This window comes from Petaurus breviceps, unplaced genomic scaffold (assembly GCF_028583685.1).
Source record: "Petaurus breviceps papuanus isolate PSGF00001 unplaced genomic scaffold, PetGlider_PUasm1.0 98, whole genome shotgun sequence".
NCBI lineage: Eukaryota > Metazoa > Chordata > Mammalia > Diprotodontia > Petauridae > Petaurus > Petaurus breviceps.
Genome location: NW_027187460.1, coordinates 36,151,196 through 36,171,111, shown reverse-complemented (window position 1 = coordinate 36,171,111; position 19,916 = coordinate 36,151,196). Strand labels below are relative to the sequence as shown.

The 19,916-nt window shown below is 36.9% G+C and overlaps 1 pseudogene; it reads right to left on the bottom strand.

The window, feature by feature from the left end:
- Positions 1 to 5,688: 5,688 nt before the first annotated feature.
- LOC138156055 (D-glutamate cyclase, mitochondrial pseudogene) overlaps positions 5,689 to 19,916 on the bottom strand; it is a 71,974-nt pseudogene continuing 57,746 nt past the window's right edge.

The following is a 19,916-nucleotide window of genomic DNA, read 5'->3' as shown; positions in this document are numbered from 1 at the left end:
CGTCATCATCTGGGACTGATTTAAGAGAAGAATAATTCCCTCCTATACTTTGTCCTGATCAAACCACACTTGTATTATGTTGTTTAATTCTGGCCACCACATTTTAGGAAAGGCATCAGTAAGCTATGATCAGAGGAGCAAAACCAGGGTACAAAATGGCCTTTTGTCTAGATCATAGGATGATCAATTGAAGGGGCTGGGGATATTTAGCATGGAGAAGAAAATGAGGTGGGAGAAAGAAAGAGTTGTCTTCAGGAATTAAAAGCTATCCATAGAAGAAAGGTCAAAAAAGGAAGGAATTTTCAAAGGAACAAATTTAGTCTCAATGCCAGGAATAAAACTTCTTAAACATTAGAGCTTCCCCTAACTGGAAATGTTTGTTCTGGGATGTACCAGGTTCCCCTTCAATGAATATCTTCAAGTGGAGGTGGAAGGATAATGGTTTGTATATATTGAGTAGAGATTTCATTTTGAGTATGAGTTGAACTGGATGGTTACTGGGGTCACTTTCAATTTTTTCTAATAGTCTCTCATGTGTTTATTTATTTATTCAAAAGTTAATTTATTCATTTTAGCTTTCAACATTCAGCTTTTAAATTTTATCTCCCTCCTTCTCATTCCCACTCTTCAAGATGGCATGCAATCTGATATAGGCTTTACATATACATTCCTATTAAACACATTTTCACAGTAATATTGCATAGAAGAATTAGAATGAATGGGAAGAACCATGAGAAAGAAAAAAAAAAGAAAATAGTCTGCTTTTAGATTTAGATTCCATTTAGATTCCATAGTTCTGCATTTAGATTCCATAGTTCTTTCTCTGACTGTGGATAGTATTTTCCATCATGAGTGTTCTGAAATTGTTTTAGGTCTTTGCATTGCTGAGAAGGGCTAACTCTATCAAAGTCAGTCATTGCACACTATAGTTGTTACTGTGTACGATGTTCTCCTGGTTCTGCTCACCTCACTCAGTATCAGTTCAAATAAGTCTTCCCAGGTTTTTCTGAAGTCTGTCTGTTTATCATTTCTTATAGCACAATAGTATGCCATTACATTCATATACCACAACTTGTTCAGCCATTCCCCAATTGATGGGCATCCCCTCGATTTCCAGTTCTTCACCACCACAAAAAGAACTGCTATAAATATCCTTGTACATGTGGGTCCTTCTCCCATTTTTATGATCTCTTTGGGATATAGCCCCAAGGGAGTCACTTTCAATTCTAAAATTCTTCAATTTTGTGATTCAACAGTGGCTAAGTCCCTAGATATGGGTTACAGTCCCAGATCTGGCCCTTATTTTAATACCTGTGATTTTCATGGGCACATTGTCTAGGCTCCCTGAATGTCAGCCTCCTCATCTATAGAACTGGTGTAATAATACTTGTGCTATGTAACTCCCAGGACTCTTGTAAACATCAGGTGAGATAATGAATCTAAATACTTTGTAAATGTATATTATTGAACAAAAATCAGTTATTATTAGTTATACAATTTGATATGACAATATAGTCCATGCTAGATGGTTAACATAAGGTAGTAGAAAATGATTTTATTTTGTTTTCCATGATTGCACTTGTATAGCCTTTTTAAAATTTTATTTTCAATTCATGGAACAAAACAAGTATTTCCATAACAATACAATAAAAAGGATGATTGAACAAGAAACTTCAAATCTACCATGTACAACTTGCTATTCCCTCCAAATATACATTTACCATGTAAATTTCTTTATTTTTTCTTTTTCTTTTCTTCCCTCACCCCCAGCCCTAGAGATGACTACCATTAGACACAAATAGAAAGATAAAGATATAAATGGAAAATTATTCTATACATGCTTCTGTTTATCATTTCTTTCTCTGGATGCACATGTGTAACCTCTGTCAGATTGCTTACCATCTGATAGCAGAGGGAGAAGAGGGTGGGAGGGATAGAATTTGGAACTAAAAACTGAAGAAAAAACAATGAATGTTAAAATTGTTTTTACATGTAATTGGGGGAAAATGAAATATTATTAAAATAATATTTATTTGTTCACACCTAGAACATTTCTTTAAAGGAAAACTTATCAAAAGGAACAACATGTAGTTAAAATGAAGGGCCAGAAAAATAGAATTTCATCTGATTAGATAGCTAGAAAGAAAAATTTACTGGAGTTTCTCGTTTTCTCACTAGCAAGTTATCCAGATAACTAAAGCTTATCCCATTTAATGCCAAAAATTTTAAAATAAACTTTTCTAAAATATGCTGTTTTATATTCCCATTATTTTAAATAGAGCATACTAACATAATTTACTGGGTATTTTTTATTCCATTATTCAAATGGAGCTGGGATCTCGTGTATGAGGGCATTCCCTCCAAAAATACAGATCTCAGTCTATTCCTGCCCATCCTGTGTGAATCTTGTCCTTGTCCTAGAAATTCAGGATAAGTTGTTCACTCATGTGCTAAGCACCTTCCTTTGGTTCTCCTGATTTTATAAGGGTATCAGTGGACCCTGTCCATCATCTATAATTCCTTGTTTTCATCCCATGTCCAGCCCTGCTAATTTGTACAAATATTCATTTTCAATGGCATGTTGCACACTTCTGGCCTTTATAATCCCTTGTTTATAATGTATTATACTCTCAGCGTGGCACAGCATTGTATCATCTAGCCTCCTTTTCATTCTTTTTTTTCTCCCTTACTTTCTACTACTGATCTATCTTCTAAACCAGGGGGTTTTTAACCTGGGGTCCATGGACAAAACCCCTTCCATTCATTAAACTTTAGATGGGAAAAAGTTATTTCTTTATTCTACTTCTCTATACTGAAGCCCCAGAAACCATGCACAGAAACACACTGAGCTAACTCACTCAAGTTTACCACTCCGTGGGACTGTGCAGCCTCCAATTCACCAGATCATTTCCCCCCCTGTCCCTTCACATGCATTCTCATCATCCTGTTTTCTACCTCTTACTTTGTGGCCAGTAATAAAATCAGCACTACTATTATTTCTGAAAAGAATGTGTCCATTGCCTTGTAAGGGCCCTATCATTCTTTTTTTTTTTTAAAGCAATCGGGGTTAAGTAACTTGCTCAAGGTTACATGGCCAGGTGTTTCTGGGTGGGTGCTAAGTGTCTGAGCCTGGGATTCGTTCTCCAGGTCATCCCAACACTGGAGCCGGTGCTCTTACTCTCTGTGCTACCTGGCCGCCCCAATGGCCTTATCACTCTATTCATCTTTTCTATTGCTTCTCAAAAGACGAAGTCCTTACATTGCCTCCACTCCTCTATAAATGTTGCCCTGTCTCCTTCACTAGAAGGTAAACTTAAGAGTTTAGTTTTTATATCGCCAGTTCTTATCATCATGCTTGACCCATAGTAAACCTCTGATGTCATTTATTCAATCATTCCCTGTTTATATGTATTTCTCTAGTTTCCTTGGAACAAGTATTAGTTTTAGTTCTTTGCTATCTGTTGCAGTGATAGGGCAAGTGAGGTGGCACAGTGTTTAAAGTGCCCAACCTGGAGTCAGAAAGACTCATCTTCCTGATATGGAAATCTGGCCTAAGACACTTACTAGCTGTGTGATTCTGGGCAAGTCATTTAACCCTTTTTGCCTCAGTTTTCTCATCTATAAAATGAGCTAGAGAAGGACCTGACAAACCACTCCAGTATCTCTGCCAAGAAAACCTCGGTGTCAGACGAGACTGAAATCTGAAATGACTAAACCATAATGCCAAGTGGGGATAGGCATAAGGATCAATACTAGACCTGTGATTTTAATGGGTGGAAACTAGATGAAGAAATTCTCTCTACCAATGAAAGTCAGCACATTCTCCTCTTCATATGGCCTTAGATAGTTGCCTAGAGGAATAAGAGAATAAGTGGATCGCTTATATGCCTTTGGAAGAGTGAGTGTTCCTGATGGTGGCAATAAACTCTGATTTGTTAATAATTATTGAGAAAAATTAATATCATAATGAGAAGTAAACGTATTCTAATGCAAGGCTGGAGGATTTTACTCTGATTACTCAGTCTTGGACAAAGAAACTTGTCTCTTATCCAGACTATGCCAACCTAGGGCAATCTAGACAAAAGTGGGTCCACCTCTACTCAGACCTGGCTGAGTGGAACATAATGGGCCAAAATTCACCTTAGAATAAATTCTTTGTAAGGTTCTCTATTTGGGTGGTGTCTCCCATCCAGGATCAAAAGGCAGGTGTCCTGGAATTTGGGCAATCTCCACTAACAATGTCCTTCAGTTCAATATAATTCAACAATTGATTAGCAGTATGTGAAAGAAATAATTTCTCTCACTAAGCTCATGGGGTGGGAAGTAGCACTATAATTATTGTAACTGGCTCTCAAACCCAGGACCTCTAGCTCCAAATACAGCATGATTTCCATTGTATAAGAATATTTCAAAATGATTTTAAGACTAAAAATTTGATATTGAATTACCTAATCAAAAAATTCTATGAAAATGATGGAAATGTTTAAATTATTATTTTAGTCAATAGCATTGATTATGTACTGTGTATATGACATTGTGCTTATATGGTAGGATGTAACAAATTTTAGACCAAACAATCCTTGTTCTTGTGGAACTTAAATTTCTTAAGGGAAAAGACAATGATTTCAAGGAGGAGGAAGAGACCTCCTTAAATTCCATCTGATTGGAATGAACTGACTAAGGCAGTCTGTAAAAAGAGGTGGATTTGGAGTCAGAGAACCTGAGTTTGAATTCTGGATCTTCCACTCTTCTGTATATGTGACTTTAAGCAAGTCACTCAACATATCTGTGCCTTGGTTTCCTCATTTCTAAAATGAAAGAGTTGGAATGGATAGCTGCTGAGGTTTCTTCCAGCTCTAAATTTATGATCCCAAATCTATACTCTCTTCTGAAACTAAGTCTATGATAAACAGTATTGGGATGCATTATATAATCACAAATAAAGTCCTATAGGAGGATAGAAAGAAAGTCTGGTATCAGCCAAAGGGATTATTCAAAGATTAGAAAGTTCTAATTAATTTCCACTTCCACCTCTATAATTCTGGACCCAAATAGCTGTGCATCTCCAGTATCTATGATATGCATAATGAAAGACCACTTAACTGGTTACTTAGTATATAGTCTGATTAATATCCCTTTCTCATATACTTTATTTTTCTGGTATGGAAGGTCTGATCAATATCTTCTATGTCCTTTCTTCCTTGTCCTATGTAGCAGCAAGCACCCCAGTGTCCCCAAGGTGCCTGCTCACACAGGTTCTTGGATCTGCTTTGTTAAAGGAAAGCAACTCAAAATGGGTTAACAAGCTTACTTTAATCAGTCAGACATATATCGTTTACCTTGTTCAGGTGAAAAGGTCAGCACCCTGAACCTCAAAGTATACAGGCATAATTATCAAGACAGAAACATCAAGTAGACAGATTTCCAAATTGTCCAACCATTACATCCATACCCAGTCAACATCTGGGTTTCCACATTCTGTGTTTTTCAAAGCCGGGGGACTCTCAACAACGGCTTCCCAGAACTCAGATCAAATCACAGAACACTTCTCAAAGTGAGTCCCAAAAACAAAGCTACACATCAGGGCTTATATAGCCTTCTCCTGGCTCAGAGAATGTAACAACCTTATTGACTCACTGGCCAATCAAGAAGTATCTACTGAAAAACAAGCCTCCCCCACCCCAGGCTTCAGGTGCACATTAGCCTAGGGGCAGGGAAGATCTTTAAAATTTACATTCTTATTACATCCTATCACAGGCCATGAGTTGTCAGACCCCAGTTCTGGATTACTACTGCCATTCACTTCTGTCCCTCCTACTCACACACTGATGAGTGGAAGTAGGAGAATTCAAAGCATTGCTGACTGGGTCCAGTATAAATTTATGCCAACCAATCACATGAGGGCCTTTACCAAAGGAGGGTGAGTCTACTGTTCCTTCCAACTTCTTTATTTCACTCACTTGTTCCACACCTTTTCTTATCTCTTCCAGTCACTCACACCACTGTCCTCGGCTGAAGATTTCCCCTGATGTTTCCCCCCAACAACTCACCTAAATGTCTTTGTCACCATTCCCCACTGTAACCACTCCTCCACTCCAGTGTCTGATGATGATGCCACCCTTTTGTATGAAGGTAATTAACTTCTTTGTAAGTATCCTTGATTCCATAGCTTCCTATCTTCTCCAGCAAACTGATTCCTCCAAACTTGACGTCATCCTCCGGTTGCCAAATGATGTAATATCTCAATGTATTTGCCTGGACTATTGCGATAACTTTCTTTTTTAAAAAACAATATTTTATTTTTATCAAATTATATGAAAAACAATTTTAATTTTTTTTTGAGTTTTAAATTCTGTCCTTGTCTTCCCTCCTTTCCTCCTCCCTGGGATAAGTTATCTGATGTTGGTTATACAGGTGCAAACATGTAAAATATTTCCATATTAGTAATTTTGTGCAAGAAGATGAAAGGAAGGAAGGAAGGAAGGAAGGAAGGAAGGAAGGAAGGAAGGAAGGAAGGAAGGAAGGAAGGAAGGAAGGAAGGAAAGAAGGAAGGAAGCAAGGAAAGAAAAAAGGGGAGAAATAAAGAGAGAAAAAAGAGAGAAATAAAGAAAGAGAGAAAGAATGAAAGAGAAAGAAAGAAAGATGACAGAAAGGAAGGAAGGAAGGGAGAGAAAAAAGGAAAAATGAAAAAGAAAGAAAGAAAGCATGCTTCAGTCTGTATTCAGATAACATCAGTTCTTTCTTTGGAGGCAGAAAGCATTTTTCATCATGAGTCCTTTGGGATTCTCTTAGATCCTTGTATTGCTGAGAATAGCTAAGTCATTCACAATTCTTCATCATATAATTTTGTTGTTACTGTGTACAAAGTTCTGGTTCTGCTCATTTCACTCTATATTAGTTCATGTAAGTCTCTCTATTGTCACTTCTTAAAGGACATTGATAGTCCATTACAATTATATACCACAACTTGTTCAGCCTTTCTCAGTTGATGGGCATCCTCCTCAATTTCCAATTCTTAGCCATCACAGAAAGAGCTGCTATACATATTTTTGTGCAAGTAGGTCCCCAGTTACCTTTCAAATTGCTTTTGTCTCCATGTGTGGCATTCTTACCCAGTATCTTTTTTTTTTAAAGCAATCAGGGTTAAGTAACTTACTGAAGGTTACACGGCCAGTCATTTCTGGGTGTGGTGCTGAGTATCTGAGCCCAGATTTTTGATCCAGGTCATCCCGACACTGGAGCCAGTGCTCTTACTCTCTGAGCCACCTGGCCGCCCCTAAGCAATTGGGGTTAAGTAACTTGCTCAAGGTTACACGGCCAGGTGTTTCTGGGTGGGTGCTAAGAGTCTGAGCCCGGGATTCAATCTCCAGGTCTTCTCAACACTGGAGCCGGTGCTCTTACTCGCTGTGCTACCTGGCCGCCCCTACCCAGTATCTTTTACAATCTCTGAATTCCCCTGACTTGACACAAGAACATAGTCCAGCCACTTTAAGGTGGGATATGTATATATGAGGTGGGGAGAAGTGGGGAACTAAAAAGGGTGATAGAGATTGTACAAAGTGTGTGTGTGTGTGTGTGTGTGTGTGTGTGTGTGTGTGTGTGTGAGTGAGTACAAGTGCGTGTGTACGTGTGTGTGTGTGTTTGTGTGTATTTCATGGTGGTAACATCAATCAACTTTTGTGTCATTTTAGCATGAGTGCCATCGGAGGGCAGACCATCCACTTCCATCCCCATATTGCCAGTTACTCCACTCTGGACTTTGTGTTGTACTTGAATATTCATCATCATCATCTCTTCCTTTGTGAGAGATGGGAGTGGGCAATTCAACAGCTTTCTGTAGGTAGTGCCCATGTATGTTGATCTTGTTCAGTAAATAAAGCACACAGATCAGAGCATGGCCTCCCCAATTGGAAACACCAGCTATGACTGCAAAATCAGTTTCCACATCACAGACAATGCATCCCCATTATTGATGTACTTCTTCACAGACGTTTTGATTTTTCCTATGCCAGTTCATTCCCTCCATCACCAATACCAGTTGATAAGATTGTACAGATCTTCTATGCAGCAAGGAAGAGATCATCAATGGGGTCAACTAGAAGCTAAATATAAAATTTTCAAGCATCATAGTAATTGCCATCAGCTGCCCTTCCTAAGTGCTCTATAGCCACCAACTGATCAAATCTTAGTGACTTGGGATCCCCATCCTTACACAAAAATATGAAAGCTGATCCTTCTTCCTCACCTAGGTAACTTAACAGAGGTATTGTTGTCTTCAGAATACCTTGATCTACTGAGTCTTCAATAATTTTTTGTGCAAGCTCATGGCTCTCTCATCAACAACAACTGCAACCTATTTTTCTAAAACTTGCAAAGTGGTGACCATTGTGATGGCTCTTGGGGGACCATCAGTCTCTTCAGGTGGGTCATGAGTGAAATGAGTAGGGAACCCAGTACTAATGAGCACCAAAAGAGCATGTGACAGGGACAGGAAGGCCCTCAGCAGTTTATATTTGCTGAACAAATATTTTATTCCTTGGTTTCCTGGATCTCTGACAATTATGTTCTCTGTTTCCCTAATTTTGTGTCCACTATAAAATGAAGTAATGCTGTACTGCAGAGGATTTTGGGAAATGCAATAGACCTTTGGAACTTCAGGATGACTCACTTGAATCCTTTTATCCTTCCAGTCAATAACAACTACACACACAGGAGCACTGGTAAAGGCCAGTGGTGAACAGTTACTCAGAGTCTCATCCAGGGTCCTTGTCTTTTTTAATATCTCTTTGGGATACAAAACTAGCAGTGGTACTGCTGGATTAAAGGGTATGCACTATTTTATAGGCCTTTAGGCATAGTTCCAAATTGCTTAACCAACATAGTTGGATCAGTTCACAACTCTACCAGCAATGAATTAGTTTCCCAGTTTTTCTACACACCCTTTGACATTTATCATTTTCTTTTATTTTGCTATATTAGCCAGTTTGATAGATGTGTGGTACAACCTCAAAAATTTTTAAATTTTCATTTCTCTAATCAACAGTAATTTAGAGGTATAGATAGCTTTGATTTCTTTGAAAACTGCCTGGCCATTTATCATTTGGGAAAGGACTTATATTCTCGCTTTATTTTTGGAGAGGGAAGGTAGGGCAATTGGGGTTAAGTGACTTGCCCAAGGTTACATGGCTAGTTTTTGAGTTAAGTGTCTGAGACCAGATTTGAACTTAGATCCTCATGACTCCAGAACCCATGCTCTATTCACTGTACCACCTAGTCACCCCAAGGACTTATATTCTTATAAATTTTACTCAATTCTCTCTATATATTTGAGAAACGAGGGCCTTACTAGAAAAACTGACTACAAAAATGTTTCCCAGCTTTCTGCTTTCTTTCTAAGTTTGGTTGCTTTTATTTGTGCAAAACCTTTTTAATTTTATATAATCAAAATTTTACATTTTATAACCAATATGCTCTTTATATTTTGTTTGGTCCTAAATTATCCTCTTATTATAGATATGACAGGTAAACTATTCCATGCTATCCTAATTTTTTATGGTATCATCCTTTATGTACAAATCATGTATACATTTTGACCTTATCTTGGTATATGGTGTCAGATATTAGTCTATACCTAATTTCTATCATACTGTTTTCCAGTATTCCAAGCAGTTATTGCATTAACTTTCAATTTTGCCTCCATACCTCAAGTTTCTTCCCACTTCAATTAATCCTCCATAGATGTCTGTGATTTTTTTTAAGTGTAGGTTTTTTGGGGGGGTGGGGGGGAAGCAGGGCCAAGATGGTGGAATGGAAACAGGAACTTTTCTGAGCTCCTCCATGAATTCCATCACTAACCTATAAAAAGTGAATCTGAACAGATTTTAGAGTGATGGAATTCATTGGAAGACAGAGCATGGCATATTCCCAGTCCAGGAAAGCACCTGGAGATCATGGAGCACATGGGGGCTGCACCAGCACGGACCTGAAAGCAAAGCACAGCAGAGTGAAAGCAAGCCCCAGTCAGGGGATCCACCCACCCCAAGGGTGATTCTCATTGCAGATGTCTCACTGACAGACAGAGGACCCATCAGAGCTGGGTAAGAGAAAGTACAGGGCTTGTGGAATTAGCTTCTCCTGGGGCTATGTTAGCTCACAGCCTAGATGTCTAAAAATCACCTACCTGAACTTCCAGGAGCCAAGATGGCAGAGTAAACCCTAGCAGCTCTAAGCCTCCTCCCTGACCCCGAGAAAAGCCAGAGTCTAATGTCCCACCAAGTGTAAAATCCTGAAACAGTGGAAACAGCTGCAGGCTTGGGAGTCCTAGAGGAAGGGTGTGACTGAAGCTCTGTTGACCCTGAAGTCAAGGGTGGGAGGCCTCCCAACAAGCCCGACCTCAGCTGACCAAGGGGAGATACCAAAGTCCAGGGGGGTGGAGCCAGAAAGCACTAACAACAGAAGCCCAGGTGTGCCTTAGTATCACCAGGGGAATCTGCAGACATCAGCTGCTGAACCTGCCTGAGCTGTAGCTCAGGGGCACAGAGCCAGAAACTTGAAGTGGCCTAGCACCCTTCCCCCACACCTTACTCTGTGAGCCTCAGGGTAACTCAGGGGAAACACTGAGACTCCTGGCCTTGGCCTCAGTCTAGACACCCAGAGGCTACAGCACACGAAGTCAACAACCAAACCCCTAGCTCCCAGCCTGAAAAGCATGGTATGTCTATACCCCAGAAACAGAAATCCACTCTAAAAGTTCAGGACATCGGCAATCACAATGAGCAAGAAGGAAACTGTGAAATCAAGAATGCTACAATCCTATTATGGCAAGCAAGAACAACCAAATTCAGAGGACAGCATGGACTCTATACTCACACATGAGACCACAGGAGGAAATATGAGCTGGTCTCAAGCCTTAAAAGCAATCTTGGAGGAGCTCAAGAAAGATTTTAAAAGCCAAAGTAGAGAGGTAGAAGATAAATTTAAATCTACATTGACCAAATTGGGGAAAAAAAACCCACTGAAGAAAACAAATCCTTAAAAAGTAAAATTTGTGAACTGGGACAAGAGGTTCAAAATCTAACTGGAGAAAATGCCTCCCCAAAAAAAGGAGCTTCAAAAACTGACTTAGGAAAATAATTCACTAAAAATTAGATTCAGTCAAATCAAAGCTAATGACTCTATGAAGCATCAAGAGTCAGTCAAACAAAACATAAAGATTGAACAATTAGAAGAAAGTATAAAATATCTAATTGGAAAAACAACTGACCCGGAGAAAACATCAGTTCTTCAGGTCAGATAACCTGAGAATTATTTGCCTACTGGAAAGACATGATGAAAAAAAAAAACAGCCTGGATAACATCCTCCAAGAGATTGTTAAAGAAAACTGCCCTGAGGTCCTAGAATCAGAGGATAAAATAATTATCCAAAGGATTCACCAAACTCCTCCCAAAAGAGATTCCAAATCGAAAACTCCAAGAAATATAGTAGCCAAATTCCAGAAACACAAGATCAAGCAGAAAATACTGCAAGCAGCCAGAAAGAAACAATTCATGAACTTTATTCTCATTGGTTCTGGTTCAAGGAGGGATCAACATAATCAGTTAAGATTAGGATTCTAACATGAAAAGACACAAAAAATCATTAAAGTAGAGGGAAAGGAGGGAGGGACAAGAGCACTGTATGAAATTTACTCTCATTGGTTTGGGTACAAGGAGGGAATAATATACTCTGTTAAGTATAAAAATCCATTTTGCACTACAGGCAGTAGGAGGGGTAAGGGGAAAAAAGGGGGGTGATTAGAAGGGAGGGAATTAGTAAGGGGAAAGGGTAGGTGAAGAGAGGGGGGCACAGGGAGGGAATACTGAGGGAGGTGGTGGTCAACAGAAAAACTCTTAAGGAGGGGAAGGGAGAAGGAAGAAATAAAAACCTAAAGAGGGGAGGGAATAGGATGGAGGGAAAGACACAGATAGTAATCATAACTGTGAATGTGAATGGGATGAATTCTCCCATAAAACTAAGGTAGATAGAAGAATGGATTAAAACCACAATTCTACAATATGCTGTCTATAAGAAACATATTTGACACAAGGGGATATGCACAGAGTAAAGGTAAAGGGCTGGAATAGAATATATATTTTGCTTCAGCTAAAGTAAAAAAAAAAAGCAAGGGTAGCAATTCTTATCTCAGATAAAGCAAAAGCAAAAATATTTCTAATTAAAAGAGATAAGGAAGAAAACTATATCCTGCTAAAAGGCACCATAGAGAATGAAGCAATATCATTACTTAACAAATATGCACCAAGTGGTATAACATCCTGATTCCTAGAGCAGAAGTTAAGAAATTTTTAGGAAGAAATAGATAGCAAAACTATACCAGTGGGGGACTCCAATCTCCCCCTTTCTGAACTTGATAAAGCTAACCTCAAAATAAACAAGAAGTTAAGGAGGCAAATAGAATTTTAGAGAGGGTAGATATGATAGATCTCCAGAGAAAATTGAATGGAGATAAAAAGGAATATACCATCTTCTCAGTGGTACATGGCATATACGCAAAAATTGACCATGTACTAGGGCATAAAAACCTGTTTGATAAACCTAAAGACCCCAGTTTTCAGGATAAGAACTCACTATTTGACAAAAACTCCTGGGAAAACTGGAATATAGTATGGCAGAAATTGGGCATAGACCATTATTTAATACCGTGTACCAAAATCAAGTCTAAATGGGTGCATGATCTAGGTATAAAGGCTCATACTTTAAGCAATCTAGGAAGGCAAGGAATAGTTTACCTATTAGATTTATAGAGAAGGGAAAATTTTATGACCAAAGAAGACTTAGAAACCATTATAAAATGCAAAATGGATAATTTTGATTACATTCAATTTAAAAGTTTCTGTACAAACAAAGACAATGTAACCAAGATTAAGAGGGAAGTGGAAAACTGGAAAAGAATTTTTATAATCAGTGTCTCTGATAAAGGCCTCATTTCTAAAATATATGAGAATTGAGTCAAATCTATAAGAATACAAGTCATTACCCAGTTGATAGATGGTCAAAGTATATGAATAGGCAGTTTTCAGAGGAAGAAATTAAAAATGTCTATAAGCATATGAAAAAATGCTCTAAATCACTATTGATTAGAGAAATGCAAATCAAAACAACTCTGAGGTACCACGTCTTACTGGTCAGATTGGCTAAGATGAAAAAACAAGAAAATGATAAATGCTGGAGAGGATGTGGAAAAGTTGGAACACTAATACATTGTTGGTGGAATTGTGAACTTGTTCAACCATTCTGGAGAACAATCTGGAATTATGCCCAAAGGACTATAAATGAGTGCATGCCCTTTGACCCAAAAATACCATTTCTAGGGTTATATCCCAAAGAGACTATAGAAGTGGGAAGAGGTCCCATATGTACAAAAATATTTATAGTAACTCTTTTTGTGGTGGCAAAGAATTGGAAATCAAGGGGACACTCATCAATTGGGTAATGGCTAAAGAAGTTGTGGAATATGAATGTAATGGAATACTATTGTGCTATAAGAGATGATAAACAGACAAGACTTCATATTTACCTGAAAAGACTTATACAAATTGATGGTGAGTAAGAAGAGCAGAACCAAGAGAAATTTGTTCACAATTACAGACTCAACTTCGATAGACTGGGCTCTTCTCAGCAATGCAAGGTTATAAAACAACTCCAAAAGACTCATGATGGAAAGAGATACCCACATTTAGAGAAAGAACTACAGAGCTTGAATGAAGATTGAAGCAAACTATGGGCTCTCTTTCTTTTTCTTGTTTTGTTTTGTTTTCTCTTTCCCATTGTTCATTCCATTGGTTATAATTCTTCTTTACAAGCTGACTAATGTTTAATGTGAAGGTATTTTTCAGATCCTATATTTGATTGCATGCTGCCAGGGATGGGGCAGGGGGGAAGGAGAGAGAGGAGGAAAAAATTTGAAACTCAAGGAATTGTGGAACTGAATCTTGTAAATTAAAAGCAAATAAATTAAAAATAAATAAATAAAGTATAGGTTTAACCAAGTCACCTTCTACCCCAGCTAAATAAACTTTAGTGGCTTCCTTTTACCTCCAGAATCAAATATAAATAATATTTTAAAATTAAATAAGAGCATTTTGTTTGCTATTTAAATCAGTTCATAATATGGCCCTTCCTTACCTCTTCATTCTTTTTACACTTTACTCCCCTCCACAATTTCTATGACCTAGGCATACTAGACTATTTGTTATTTCTGTAACAACACTATCTCCAAGTTTCTGCATGAGCTATTCCCCATGCCTTAATTTATTCTTGTTACTAGCTTCTGACTTTTAGTATCTCTGGCTTCCTTTAAGACTCAGTTTAAGCACTATCTCTTTCAGGAGTACTTTCTTCATCTCTCCAGCTGCTAATATCATCCCCTTTGAGGTTAGTTTCCATCTATTCTATATTTGTCTTGTATGATCTGGTTTATATATAACCTATGTTTCTAGCTGAACCTGGCACATTTTTCAAGAGACTTCCCTAATTGGTGGAGAAAATGCTAACAACAAAATGATTACATGAGGGGAAGAAGTGATTCAAGATCATAGGAGAAGAGAAATATTCTTACTTCAAGGCCGAACTATTCTAGGCATATGGAAAATTTTCTATAAAAGTTGGAAACTAAGGCAACTGAGTGATACTAGATATCACAAAAATCTCCTAATATTAGGGTGGATGTGGACAGTATGAAAGCATATTTTAAGACTATTGAGCCCCAAAGTAAAAGGCTTGGGAAAGAATATAATTAAAGCAGAAATAATAACTCAGAAAGTTTTTCTAGTACAATCTAAGAATTTTGACTATGGAAAAATGCTTGAGGAATTGTCAGGGAGAAATTATTTTGGGGGAATTTCATACTAGTATACTTTCTGAAAAGAATTCCTTAAAGGGTTAAGAACCCTTATAATTCTACTAATTTGAGAAGTCTCATGCAAAATGTTCCAGCCTTCATTAGAAATTCTCATTACATATACACATATTTGCATATGTGTGCATATATATATATATCTGTATGTATGTCATCTCTCTCATTAAAATATGTACTTCTTAAGAGGAGAAATATTTTTTCTTTGTATCCCTAGCACTTACCATTGTGCCTAACACATAGGAAATCATTAATAAATTACTGTTGATTGATGGCTGTGGATCCCACCATTTTATAAGTTATGTTATGATTTGTGACTCAGTGCAGACCTTCAAATTATTGTCATCAATACTTGTGTGTTTATGTGAATGCACTAGGTTCTATAGTACCTGTAGAAGGTCTGGCAGTTATAGTTACACATCAACAAACTTCACAAACAGCTAAATGAAAAACTTTCTATAGCTGAAACTTTATAGCTCTGAACCAAAGGGTGCCACTAGAAGATAGATGGTGTTGTCTACTGGGGAAAATGGCTATTTTAATTACTTGTGATTTTTTTAGATTCTACACTGAGTATATCAATTAAATATTGATTTTAACCATAGGCTTATTATTTGTTTTGCACTAATTGGTTGGGAATTTTAACATAGAAAAGGATAGCATAAAATTAATCAAAGATTGTTGAGGCACAGAAAACATACATAGGATAAAGTTAAATGTAGACCAACCAGAACCATTAATGTAATTAAGGAGATTGAGACTGAGCCTCTGATTTCATTGATATAACAAGCTGCTGAATAATGAAGCTCTAGTTATAGTTACAGGTAGCCATATTCTCTGCAATTTATAGTCTTAGGGAGTTGTCTAGAGTACTGAGAAGTGAAGTGATTTGCCCGATGTCACTTAGCCAGCATGTGTTAGAAGCAGAATACATACTAGCTTGGGATACGGAAATGATGTGATATGGCCGCCATTCCCCTTCCAGATGTGCTTTTTATTCTCTGAACTTTGCCACCATGGAACTTTACTCTTCCCCTTTTCCTCTTGGTGAATTTCCTCTGAGGTCTCCATTTTGGTGCTGGTCCCAGATTATCCATGCTCCATTCTCTTCCCAGCTCTGTTTCTGATTCATAAAACTTTGTCTCTAAGAAAGAAACTCAAATATATAAAGCTGTGAACAGCCTAAAGAAAGGGATTGAAATGAACATGAAACATGGTGACCTCTTAGATTTTAAAAAGACATGAATAGCAGATAAGACAAATGGGAGGTAACAAAGGATGAGTGCCAGAATGGTAGCGTTCAGTAATAATGGTGTCAGAAATACAGAAGCTGAGGCTTTCAATGAATTAAAAGCACAACAGAAAAAAGGGCCTTTTGAGTTGTGTTGGGAAAAAGAGGCAGGTCCAAGCAGCAATAAGACTTCTGCTTGGTGTGGATGGTATGGCAATCATTAATAATGGAGAAAAAGTCAAAGTACTTGGTTATTATTTTATTTTTTGTTTTTATGCAAAGGAGGAAATTGTAAAGATTTAGCTTTGACTTTAAAAAAAAAAAGACATAAATTTGATCATAGAACTTTCCAAAAGTAAAGTGGACTTTCTTGGATGATATGAAATTATTCAAAGGCAACCTGGATGACATCTTCTTAGGAATATTACAAAGGTAATTACAGTTCAGGTTCAGTTTCAACTAGATAATCTTTGATTTCCCTGCCAACCCAGAAATTCTATTCTTTTTCTGAGTTGTTGCCTTTAATTGAGGTTCACATTTTTGTATAGTATGCCATGTCTCGACCTACATTTTTCTCATTTGGGAAGGAAACAGCTTCAAACTTATCCTTAAAATAAATGGAATCTCTCGAATTTGAATCATGTTCTAATAGATAAATGGTCAAAATATGCAAATATGCAATTTTCACAGGAAGAAAATCAAGTCATTAAGAATCATATAAAACACGATAAATTACTGTTAATTAGAAAAATATGTATTAAACCGACAGAGGTTCTGTCTCCTATCTATCAAATTGGCAAAGATAATAAAAGAGAAAAATAGTGACCTGGAATGGATTATGGGCAAAGCTGTGAACTGGTGAAGGTATTCTGGAAAGCAATCTGGAACAATGTCCAGAAAATTACAGAGGTATGAATACCCTTTGATCCAACTATGCCACTACTAGGTTTATATTGCAAAGAAATTAAAGGAACAAAAGGAAACCAAAAAAAGGATTAATATGATCAAAAAATACTTTTAGCAACTCTCTTCATGATAGCCCAAAGTTAGAAACTCAAAAAGTATCCTGCAACTGGGTAATGGCTAAATAAATTGTGGTATATGACTGGGGTGGAATATTATTGCATGAAAAGAAGTTGTTAAGTGAACAATTTCAGAGGAAACTTGCAAGACCTTTATGAAATGATATAGAACAAAGTGGGCAGATCTAGATCAATATATACAATGACAGAGGAAAAACAACTTTGAGAGACCTAGAACACTGATCAACATAATAATGACTCCTGGGTCCCAAAGAATAAAAACATTCAACCTCTCTCCTGGAGAGCCAATGAATTTAAAAGGCTGAAAGAGACATGTATTTTCAGACATGAGATGTGAGGATTTGTTATTCCTGGATATGCAGCTATGTATTGGAAGGTTTTCTTTTTGTTCTTTTTTTTTTTTTTAATTTGTTCAGCTGAAGGGGAAATAGTTGGGGAGGGGGGAACAGAATTTAAGGAAAAGCAACAACAATGGATATGTGTGCTATGATATGCCACATTTGTTTCTTTTTTCCCACCTAATAGTATTTTGGTTTTTTCCAATTACATGTAAAATAATTTTCAACATTCACTTTTATAAGACTTTGACTTCCATATTCTTTTTCTTCCTCCTTCCCACCCTTTCTGCCTCCCCAAAATGGCAAGCAATCTGATATAGGCTATAAATGTATAATCATATTAAACATATTTCCATGTTAGTCATGTTGTGAAAGAAGAATCAGAACAAAAGGGGAAAACCATGAGAAAGAAAAAATAAAAAAAAACAAAATAAGTGAAAGTAGTATGCTTCAATCTGCATTCAGACTTCATAGTTCTTTCTCTGGATGTAGTTAATATTTTCCATCATGAGCCTTTTGGAATTGTCTTGTATCATTGTATTATACAGAAGAGCCAAGTCTATCATAGTTAATCATCACACAAGCCACATTTATTTCAACATAATGTATTGCTGTACAGTGCAGTTGCTCTGAATTAAAAATCAATCATTGAACCACACCAATACCACTAAAGAGGAATGGAGAAGATACTGCAAAATATTGATACCAAAAAAAAAAAAGAAAAAACAGAACCTTCCTTGATCAGATAGGACTACTATTGCTATTGCCTAGTAATATTCGTAGCAATATATTTTATAATGAATAGAGAATATTTATTGAAAAATGTGTTAAATATGGAGAATTTAAAATGGACATCAGTTGTATTTTAAATAATTAATTGTATTACTGAGACATATGCTTGTAATAAAATTAACATAAAAGAAATTTTATGCCTTAAAAAACCTATTTTAAAAATCTTTTTTAATGTAAAAGTCCTGTTTTTACAATCACTAGTAAGGACCTTTAGGGAAGATATCTGTATTCTACTATTGTACCTCACCAGATCATAGTCACTGCATACAGCAATGGGCACTCAATAATTGTGGGGGTGGCAGTTGATTTATGAGTGTCTATAAAAGAAGTAGCAATTTCTAAAATCTAAAACCTACCTTTCCTCTTACGTACCCCAACTCCTGAATTTTCTTGAAAATTGAAAAAAAAAGTCATAAAACCAAAAAATAATTATTAAGATAACAATTTTGCCGTTGAGGGAAAAAGTATACAAGAGTAATTTAAACACAAACTTAAAGTGACATAAAAAATTACATAGTCTGGAAATTAGGGGTATGAAAATAAAACTACTTCCTCAACCATAAAAAATAATCTGGGATATATTACTGTAACATAGCCAACATTCTCAATTTTTACTAATATGCACACACATAGATACATATAAGTATCTATGTACATTTATGCATGTGTATGTGCACGTGTGTGTGTGTCCCCAGTATGAGGAATGGAGAGAAAAGACTCTTTAATTGAAATGATGGGTCCCAAATATTTTAAATAGCAAACAGAAAAAACAAACAGACTTGTTCCTTTGAAGGGAAAAAAAAAGAAATATATCTCAAACCAGTTGGACTACATTCTTGGTAACATATTACCTATTTCCTGAGATTGGGAAGTAAAAGTACACACCTTATATAAAGAACTGTGGATTATAACCACACTATTTATATTATGTTGTCACTGGGAGCCAAAAATCGGGGGGAAAATAATCTTCTCTATCATATATTATCTATAGAGCACGCACTGAAAAATCACAATTTCCTACAAAAGCTACTCAGGTAAAAATCTGGTCAAATATTGTCCACAAAAGAACAGTGTATTAGTATAGATTGTTTTAGACTATTTTACAAGAGAATTGAGTATGGAATGCAACAGGAAGGGGAAGGGTGGTGGTTTTGTGTACAATGAAGTTTCTGTTGTTCGAGCTTGTTTTGAATAAATAGAGGGACTGATGAAATTTTGTTTAGGGATGAGTGAATTGATATGAGTGAAGGACTGCATGAAAGGGTTTTTTATTAAACGTTTGCTATATTCAATGCATTGTGCTAAGTTCTGGGGAAATACAGAGAAAAACAAGACAGTCCTGGCTCTCAAGGACCTCATATTCTATAAAAAGAGGAGACAAGGCAAAGGAAAAGGCTCAGTGGTAGAGAGGCTTCAATGGCAAAGCAGATAGCAATGAATCTTCTGTAGTATAATTTTCATTGATAAAACCATATCCATAGCTGATGTTGAATCATTTAACATTATCAAAGACTATGGTGGTAAAGACTTTGTTTTCTGGGTCTTCGTAACTGTGCTTGGGGGGCAGGGGATGAGGTGGGATAGTAAAGACAGATGATAT